Below are 9,957 nucleotides of genomic sequence, written 5' to 3'. Positions count from 1 at the left end.
AGCCAGGTTGGGCATCGGCCCTATCCATGGTGCTGAAATCTGCAAGGAGACCTGGATGGAGAACGGTGTTTCTGTTCCATGGTGAACACATGAGAGAGGATTCAGTGGTGGAACTAAATGTTATTTTAGTATTTCCCTCATGCCTTAACTCCAACAAGTAACAGCTTGAAAACACATAATTGAGAGAAGATTTTCTGTCTAAAAAGATGCTTCTGAGCTGAAGCCTGGGAAGATAGTGACTTTATCCTGAATAGCCACAGAAAATAAAGATTCTGAGACATAATACATCTCTAAATCTATTCAGATGTCTGAAGGCAGTAAGACAGTTGACAGTGGAAAGAATGCTAAGGGCTTATCAATCAACTCAGCAAGTGTTGACCAAATCTCCTCCGATCAACCACTATGCTGGGCATTTGAGTGCTTATAAAGAGATATAAGGAGTGGTTTTAAATCTGGAGAGTTCTAAATCTATAAGGAGTCAACATTAGATGTAAGGATATAAAAGATAAGGGGCTTTCAACAACTGGCAGTCAAATGAGCTGGCCTGCTGCATCAGGACCACAAGGTGGTGGGGACTCATCACCAAATCCATCCTCCTTATGAGCATTTCTCCACTCACAGCCATGGACAGGGACTGGGGGCCAGGGACCTGGACCCAGCAACACCTTTCTCAGATGTCCTGGGCAAGGGGAGAGGATGAATTCCCACTCCCTGTGCTGAGCCAGTTCCAGGCACTGCAATGCATTTCCATCCAAATCTGACCACAGGCCAGCCTCAGCTGATGCAAACATGTCAAGAAATTTTCACTGCCATCTTCAGTCAGTATCACCACCTTTGTGCATGCATGAAGAAAGGTTTTATGTTTGCTTATTTGTTTTCCTTTCTTTTTCCCCTCACTGCCACCATAGCAAAGGAGCATCCAGCAATGAGACAAATAAAAATATGGTAATATTTTAAATAAAAGATGAGGGACTTCCCTGGTGGTCCAGTGGTTAAGACACCACGCTTCCACTGAAGGGGGCATGAGTTTGATCCCTGGTCAGGGAACTAAGATCCCACATGCTGCATGGCACAGCCAAAAAGTAAAGTGGGTTTCCCTGGTGACTCAGTGGTAAAGAATCTGCCTGCCAATGCAGATGACATGGGTTCAATCCCTGATCCAGGAAGATCGCACACGCTAAGGAGGAACTAAGCCTATGCACCACAACTACTGAGCCTGTGCTCTAGAGACCAGGAGCTGCAACTACTGAGCCCATGTGCCACAGCTATTGAAGTTCATGCACCCTAGAGCCCATGCTCCACAGCAAGAGAAGACAGCACAGTGAGAAGCCTGCACACCACAACTAGAGAGTAGCCCGCGCTCCCGGCAACAGGAGAAAAAGCCCATTCAGCAGTGAAGACCCTCCACAGCCCATATGCATAATAAAGTTATAAAAAAGAATATTAAAGATGAAGTCACATGTATTATGGGCTTCCCAGGTGGCACTAATGATAAAGAAACCGCTTGACAGTGCAGGAGCCATAAGAGACGAGGGTCTATTCCATGGGTTGGGAAGGTCCTCTGAAGGAGGGCATAGCATCCCACTCCAGTACTCTTACCTGGGGAATCCCATGGACAAGAGGAGCCTGGAAAGCTATGGTACAAAGTGTCACAAGGAGTCGGACATAACTGAAGCAACTTAGCACATGCATAGCACATATTATAGTACTACCACCAACTAACTGATAAATTTAGGAAGTAGATGATTTTGTCAGGATGCTTTTCTGACAGCTCACTATCATCCCTGTCTGAGCAGAGCTTGTGATACTCAGCTCTCTTATCACTTGTGATACTCAGCTATCGTATCACTTGTGATACGAGTGTTAGCAGGAGACCTTCATGTGGGGCATGGTTTCCTATCACGATGCAATACCCTGTTAAGTTTAATCTAACATTTACTTTTGTTTCAAGAGTGTGCTTGGAGCTTTGGAAGAGGATCATTCATGAGCAGTATAAAACTCAAGAAAATTATAAAACTTTAGCCAGACTCATTAAGTAAAAGAGAGGAGAAAAATAAGAGAAATGAAAGAGGAGAAGGTACTACTGAACCTGCAGAAACACCGAGCAGCCTAACAGGGTACTATGAATAACATACACCAATAAAGTTGGCAACCTAGAGGAAATGAGTAAATTCCTAGAATTTATGGTCCCCTAAGGCCGAATCAGAAAGAAATAGAAGATATAAACAAACCAATTCTCGGGAATTAAGTTGAGCAAGTTTTTTAAAAACTCCCAACAAGCAAAAATCTAGGGTCACAAGGCTTCACGGGTGAATTCTACCAAACACTTAAAGAGATAACAGCCATCCTTCTCAAACTACTCCAAAAAATTTAAGAGGAAGGAGTGCTTCTGAACTCATTCTACTAGGCATCACCATGATACCAAAGTCAGACACAAATATCACAAAAAAGGAAAATTACAGGCAAATATCACTAATAAACATAGATGCAAAAATGTTCAACAAAATATTAACAAATCAAATTCAACAATATAGTAAAAGGCTCATATACCACAATCAAGCTGGATTTATCCTAGATATGCAAAAATGGTTTAATATCCACATATCAGTCAATGTGATACACCACATTAATAGACTGAAAAGTAAAAATTATCATCTCAATAGATGCAGGAAAACCTTTTTTTGCCAAAAACATTTTACAAAAGTCACATCCATGATAAAGCTAATAAAGTGGGCATGGGGAAACATACCTCAACGCAATAAAGGTCACATATGACAAACCTACAACCAACATCACACTCAGTACTGAAAAGCTGAAAATACATTCTCTAAGATCAAGAGCAAGGCAAGGATGCCTACCATTACCACTTTTATTGAGCATAGTATTGGAAACCCTGGCCACAGAAATCAGAAAAGAAAAAGACTAAAAAGAATCCAAATTTGAAAGAAAGAAGTGACTATCACTGTTTGCAGATAATGATATTATTTAGAGAAAATCCTAACGATGTCACCAAAAATCTGTTAGAACTAATAAACTAATTCACTGAAGTTGTAGGATGCAAAATCAACTTACAGAAATCTGTTGTGTTTCTATACACTATAAATGAACTATCAGAGAAATTAAGAAAATAATCTAATTTACAACTGCATCAAAGAGAATAAAATACCTAGGAATAAATCTAACCAAAGAGGGGGAAAAAACCTATACTCAGAGAACTGTAAGATATTGATTTAAAAAATGAAGACAACACAAACAAATGAAAAACTATACCATGACTATGTATTGGAAAATTTTATATTGTAAAAATGACTATACTACTGAAGGCAACCTGCAGATTCAACACAATCATTATAAAAATACCAATAGCATTTTTCACAGAACCAGAACCAATCATTCTACAGTTTGAATGGAAACACAAATACCCTGAATAGCCAAAACAAATCTTGAGAAAGAGAAACAAAGTTGGAGGTATCATGTTCCCTGGTTTCAAACTATACTACAAAGTTACAATAACCAAAAAGTATAGTGCTGGCACCAAAACAGATACATAGATGAATGGAACCCAATAGAAATCCCAAAAGTAAAGCACATATGGTCAATTGATCTATGACACAGGAGGCAAGAATATACAATAGGGAAAAAATAGGCTTTTCATAAATGGTGTTGGGAAAACTGGACAACTGCATGTGAAAGAATCAAACTGGACTACTTTCCTACACTATTTGCAAAAAAAAAAAAAAAATCCTCTAAATGAATTAAAGATTTAAATGTTAAAATGATCTTAAACCATAAAACTCCTAGAAGAAAGCAGACAGTCTGCTCTTCAACATTGGTCTTAGCAGTATTTGTTTATATGTACCTGCAGACAAGAGGGGCTTCCCTGATAGCTCAGCTGGTAAAGAATCCACCTGTAATGCAGAAGACCCGGGTTTGATCCCTGGGTTGGGAAGATCCCCTGGAGAAGGGAAAGGCTATTCATTCTAGTATCTGGCCTGGAGAATTCCATGAACTGTATATAGTCTGTGGCGTCACAAAGAGTTCAACCCAACTGAGCCACTTTCATTTTCACTTTCAGACAAGAGAGATAAAGCAAAATAAATTGGACTACATCAAACTATAAAGCTTTTGCACAGTGAAGAAAACCAACAAGACAAAAAGGCAGTCTACTGAATAGGAGAAGACATTTGCAAATGTCCTGAGTTGCTAAGTTGTGTCCCACTCTTTGTGACCCCTTGGACTGTAGCCCGCTAAGCTCCTCTGTCCCTGGGGATTCTCCAGGCAAGAATACTGGAGTGGGTTGCCATTCCCTCCTCCAGGGAATCTTCTCAACCCAGGATCAAACCTAGGTCTCCCACATTGCAGGCTAATTCTTTACCAACTGAGCCACCAGGAAATAACACATCAAATAAGGGGTTAATATCCAAAATATACAAAGAACTTGTATAACTCAGCATTTGAAAAAAACAATTTAAAATTGGGCAAAGGTCCTGAATAGATATTTTGTCAAAGAAGACATTTAGATGGTCAACAGACACATGAAAAGATGCTCAACATCAGGGAAATATAAGTCAAAACCACAATGAGATATCACCTTAGACTTGTCAGAATGGCTGTTATCAAAAAAACAACAAATAAATCTTGGCAAGGATTCAGAGAAAAGGGAACCCTCATGCACTGTTGATAAGAATGTAAAATTGGTATAGCCACTATGGAAAACAGTATGGAAGTTTCTCAAAAACTTAAAAATAGAACTAACATATAATTCACCAATTCCACTTCTGGTTATTTTTTCAAAGAAACAAAAAGTCTAGTTCAAAAGATACATGCACCCCAATGTTAACAGCAACATTGTTTATAATAGCCTAAATATGGAAACAACCCAAGTGTCCATCGCCTGATGAATGGATAAGAAAGATGTGATATGTATGTGCAATGGAATATTACTTGGCCATAAAAAGAGTGAAATTTTGCCATCTGCAACAGTGTGGATGGACCTGGAGGGTATTGTGCCAAGTGAAATAAGTCAGACAAAGAAAGACAATCATATGATTTCAACTGTATGTGGAACCTAAAAGCTCAGATAAGAATGAACACAACGAAACAGAAGCACAGACACAGAAAACAAAGCTGTGGTTGCCAGAGGGTAGGGTGATGTGGGGATAAGTGAAATAGTGAGGGAGATTAAGAGGTATTAACTTCCAGCCATAAAGTAGAAAAATCACGATGACATGATGTACAGCATAAGAATATACTCAGTAACACTGTAATTACTGGTACAGTGACAGATTGTAGATAGACTTTACAAGGTGAACAGTTTATAATGCATAAAAGTATCAAATCACTATGTTGTACACCCAAAACTAGTATAATATTATGTCAATTATACTTCAATTAAAAAATAATAAGAAATCTCAGGAAAATAAGGAAATTGTGTTAGTCAACACTCAGTTTTACTTTCAAGTAGCCATATTCTTCTCTCTCCAAATTCTCTTTCTGTCTATGTGCAAACTTTGATTTCCTTTGCCTCATATTGACTCTTCCCCACAGACCACCTAAACTGCTATAGAGACTCACACTTTCAATATAATCCCTCGATATATAACAGATAAGATCCTTCCCTCCATGATTCTGATTCAGAGGTCTCTACATGTTCCAGTGGGTGTCAGCAGCCCAGCTTTAGACCAGTTACCACAGCTAGGAAAGGGAGTCAATTAAGAAGGCTGAAATTATGTTTAAGAGAAGCACCTTCCAGAATGAGGTGGTGTGATATCTTACTGCATCGTGTATGCGGATGATAAATGCATGAGTGACACCCACATGCACCCCTTTCCCAAGAGTTTTTCACATGATATCCTATTTCATTCTCAAAACCTCACTGCCAACTACTTCAATTTTGCAGGTGAATAAATTAACATTCTGAGAGAAAAATTAATTTTCCATACTGATTAACCCACTGGGTGGTGGGGCTGAGATTCTAAAACACATCTGACTCTTAGTGCCACCTGCTTTCTGTGCCACTGATGACAAGAACAGTTACTAAACTTCTGCTTTCAATAGTCTTTCTAGGACACTTGAAAGTTATTTTTCCCCATAATGATGTTTCCTAGGTTCAATCAAAGGTCTCTTCTAAGATTTCTCATCTTCCCTTAGCATGTACATTGATGGCTTATTTGAAACATTTTCATGGGCTGCAGAGAATTACACTGTCAACCACATCTAATGGACCACTGCTCATCATATGCTTCTGTCACAGGAGGAGACAAGCATGTGACTCCTGACTTTGGAAGGAAAGGTGAGCTTTCACCAAATGCATACACACATAACACGCTCACATATAATCACACTCAAATATACATATACACACTCACAAAGACACATGTATGAACACATAGTCACCTTTGAGAAGTCACCCCAATATGCTCTTTGACATGCATCTTCCTCTCCCCACATCTCATGGAGCCTGGGTCTAGGCACTATGTCAGTTCTGCCCAGAGGAAAGAAGTCAGGGCACTTGTGCACATTGAGCTGAACACAACTGCATATTTCATTACGGAGCCTGAACAAGTCACTGCTTCACTCAGAAGAATGGCATCCTAGTAGTGGAAAGCTACCAGATGGACAAGGAGATCATTTTGATCAGGAGCTAGATCTTCCTTCTGCACAGCATCACACTACTTGGATTACGACTTATATGCCCTATGCAAAGCTGGTCCTGAATATGTGACAATGACACCTGAAGGGCAACCTACCATCCATGTGTATGATGTGGGTGAAGAGGAATTTCCAAGTTCAGCTGGTGTTCAGCTTTCCAGGACCATGAGATTACACATGGCTAAGTCCCTGGAGGGCTATGGCATCATTACACCATCCATCCATCCATCCATATTAACCAAGCTCCTAATATGTGCAAGGAAATGCTACATTTTTAGGTAAGCAAATAAGAGGAGAAGAATTAGAGGCACAGTAGTCATAACAGGCTGAACTGTGCTGCATGAACAAGATCAAATTTTCATTAGTTTAGAATATTAAAGATTTGTTCATCACTCATGCTACATGTTCATCATGAGTCATTGCAGGTGGACCAGCCAGCAACATAAATGCTGGCAGTTGCCAAGAAGAAAGAGAGTCCTTGAGAGTTTCACACTGGCAATTAAATGCTTTGATTGGACGGGCATGTGTCATTTTCATTCAAAACTCATTTGAAGTGCAGTCTCCTTGTTTGCAGAAGGGTGATGAGCAGATATACATGGTGAACATCACTGTGACATCACATTGGGACTGTCTCTTTTATCGTGGTTTTGCCCTCCAACTTTTCCAAGGCTTGCTTCTGGCTCAGACCTGGAGTTTAGGACATGGAGCATCTTTATTCACCTGTAGTTTTGTCCTAGGGACCTTTCTATGGAGAATGAGACTTGACATTGCTACTTCCCTGTATCCACCATCCTGTAAGGACTAGATAACAAATCCTTACTGATGATCTATAGATAATGAGTCACTCACTTGTGATGGAAACTTTAGCAATGCCCCACCACCCACTCTTGTGGTACAGGATTTCCTAAGATGCTCCTGAGAAACTACTTCTTACTGGAGGACAGGTGCTATCGGGTGACTAGGATGACCATATATATGGAACAATCTTCCAATGACTATGGACTTTCCTTAAGGCAGGCAATTCATCTGCGAGGAAGGAGATGAATTTGTAAATCTGAAAAATTTGCAAGTGTCACATTTTTTAGTTCACATCACAATACTCGCTTTTATGTTTCTCTAGAGCACTAGTTTAAAAAAAAAAATATGTCACTTTCTATTCCATATAAAGGGAGGTGGACTTGAGACTGAACATCATGGGATTTTATGTCCTAATGCTCTCCAGTATTTTGGTTGAGGTTTTTGGTTCACAGGTGTGGGCTCTCCTTCCATGGAAGGCAGCACAGGAGATGCCAAGCCCATTATCTCTGGAAGATATTCCCTCTTGGCTGAACAATGGCTTTGGCCAATCTTGTACAGGATACACGTGTGAAAAGCATAAGTCCTTGTCCACACTGTTTAGGGTTAATTACTTTATGACTTCAGTTTTCGGGGCTCCAAAATCACTGCAGATGGTGATTGCAGCCATGAAATTAAAAGACGCTTACTCCTTGGAAGGAAAGTTATGACCAACCTAGACACCATATTAAAAAGCAGAGACATTACTTTGTCAACAAAAGTCCGTCTAGTCAAGGCTATGGTTTTTCCAGTGGTCATGTATGGATGTGAGAGTTGCACTACAAAGAAAGCTGAGCACCTAAGACTTGGTGCTTTTGAACTGTGGTGTTGGAGAAGACTCTTGAGAGTCCCTTGGACTGCAAGGAGATTCAACCAGTCCATTCTGAAGGAGATCAGTCCTGAGTGTTCATTGGAAGGACTGATGCTGAAGCTGAAACTCCAATATTTTGGCCACCTGATGCAAACAGCTGACTCATTTGAAAAGACCCTGATGCTGGGAAAGATTGAGGGCAGAAGGAGAAGGGGATGACAGAGGATGGGATGGTTGGATGGCATCACCGACTCAATGGACATGAGTTTGGGTAAACTCCGGGAGCTGGTGATGGACAGGGAGGCCTGGTGTGCTGTGGTTCATGGGGTCGCAAAGAGTCGGACGAAACTGAACTGTGTTCATAATACCCATTTATTTTATATAAATCATGTCAGTGGTTTATACTCTTCTTTTTTTAATATTAATTTATTTTTGGCTATATTGGGTCTCAGTTGCCACATGCACCATCTTCATTGTGGCACAAGGGCTTCTCTCTAGTTGTGGCATGCGGGCTTCAGAGTGTAAGGGCTCTATGACTGTAGCTCATGGGCTTAGTTGCTCTGCAGCATGTGGGTTCTTAGTTCCCCAACAAGGAGTCAAACCCACACCCCTGCATTGGAAGGCAGACTCTTAACCACTGGACCACCAGGGAAGTCCCTATACTCTTCTTTTACCTTCCACACCATGGTTGGAAGAACCATGGTCCAGATACATATAGGTTCCATCTACAAACTGCACTTGCCCCCGAGTCTTGGTCAAGCCATCTAATATCTGTCGAGATTCAGGGTTCTCCTCTGATCAATGACATCATAACGCTTAGCCCTTGCGGCTGTGGGGAGGGTTAGCAAGGATGGGAGTGTGGGGTGGATTTCCATTCTTCTTCCTGAAAAAGAGCAGGACCCTATGGTCCTTGCCCCTCCATGTCCTCTGCCTGCCTTTTGCCTGTGGAAAAACTTCAGTCAAAAAATAAGTTTAATTAGAGAAGTGAGAAAATGCAGAAGCAAAATAAAACAGGACGAAATAATAATAGTTTAGCCATTAAGCATAGTCAAGAACTTTTAGTTCCTTCTCAAGGGCTAAAGATAATATTCTGAGCCATACCCTGTGAGCTGTCTTATAGATACTGAAACCCCCCACCAGGTGGAATAAATTAACTGCATGAAGACCAGACTGTAGCCAAGACATTAACTGCCACAATTCCAAGAACTGGCCTCAAAGAAATGGGAACAAACTGATCCTAGAACTGAAGATTAACTGTACTTAAAACAATCAAGAAAACACTGCTCAGAACACTGATGACCAATTTCAAGATGACAGTCAGAGCTGACTGTGCTGTTTCTGCATGTAGCCTTCTCCCTTTGTCTATAAAAGCTCTTGCCCACTGATTGTCATCAAGGGGCTGGAAGGGGTTGGCCTTTGGACATGAATTCATACTACCCGCCCCCACCCCAGTTGCCAGCATCCAAAATAAAGCAAACTTTCCTTTCCACCAACCTTGCCTCTTCATCGGCTTTTGAGTGGCAAGCAGCCAAACCCCTGCTTTCAGTAACGTTACCTGTGGCTCTGGCCTGAGAGGCGTGGAGGCTGTGGAAGCCCAGAGGTGATCCAGAGTCTCTTTTTGTCCATTTCCTCAGGAGACAAGACCAACTTTACCTGCCTGG

Source organism: Bos javanicus, chromosome 17 (genome assembly GCF_032452875.1).
Source record: "Bos javanicus breed banteng chromosome 17, ARS-OSU_banteng_1.0, whole genome shotgun sequence".
In the NCBI taxonomy this organism is placed as follows: Eukaryota; Metazoa; Chordata; class Mammalia; order Artiodactyla; family Bovidae; genus Bos; species Bos javanicus.
Note: the sequence above shows the minus strand (reverse complement) of the source record.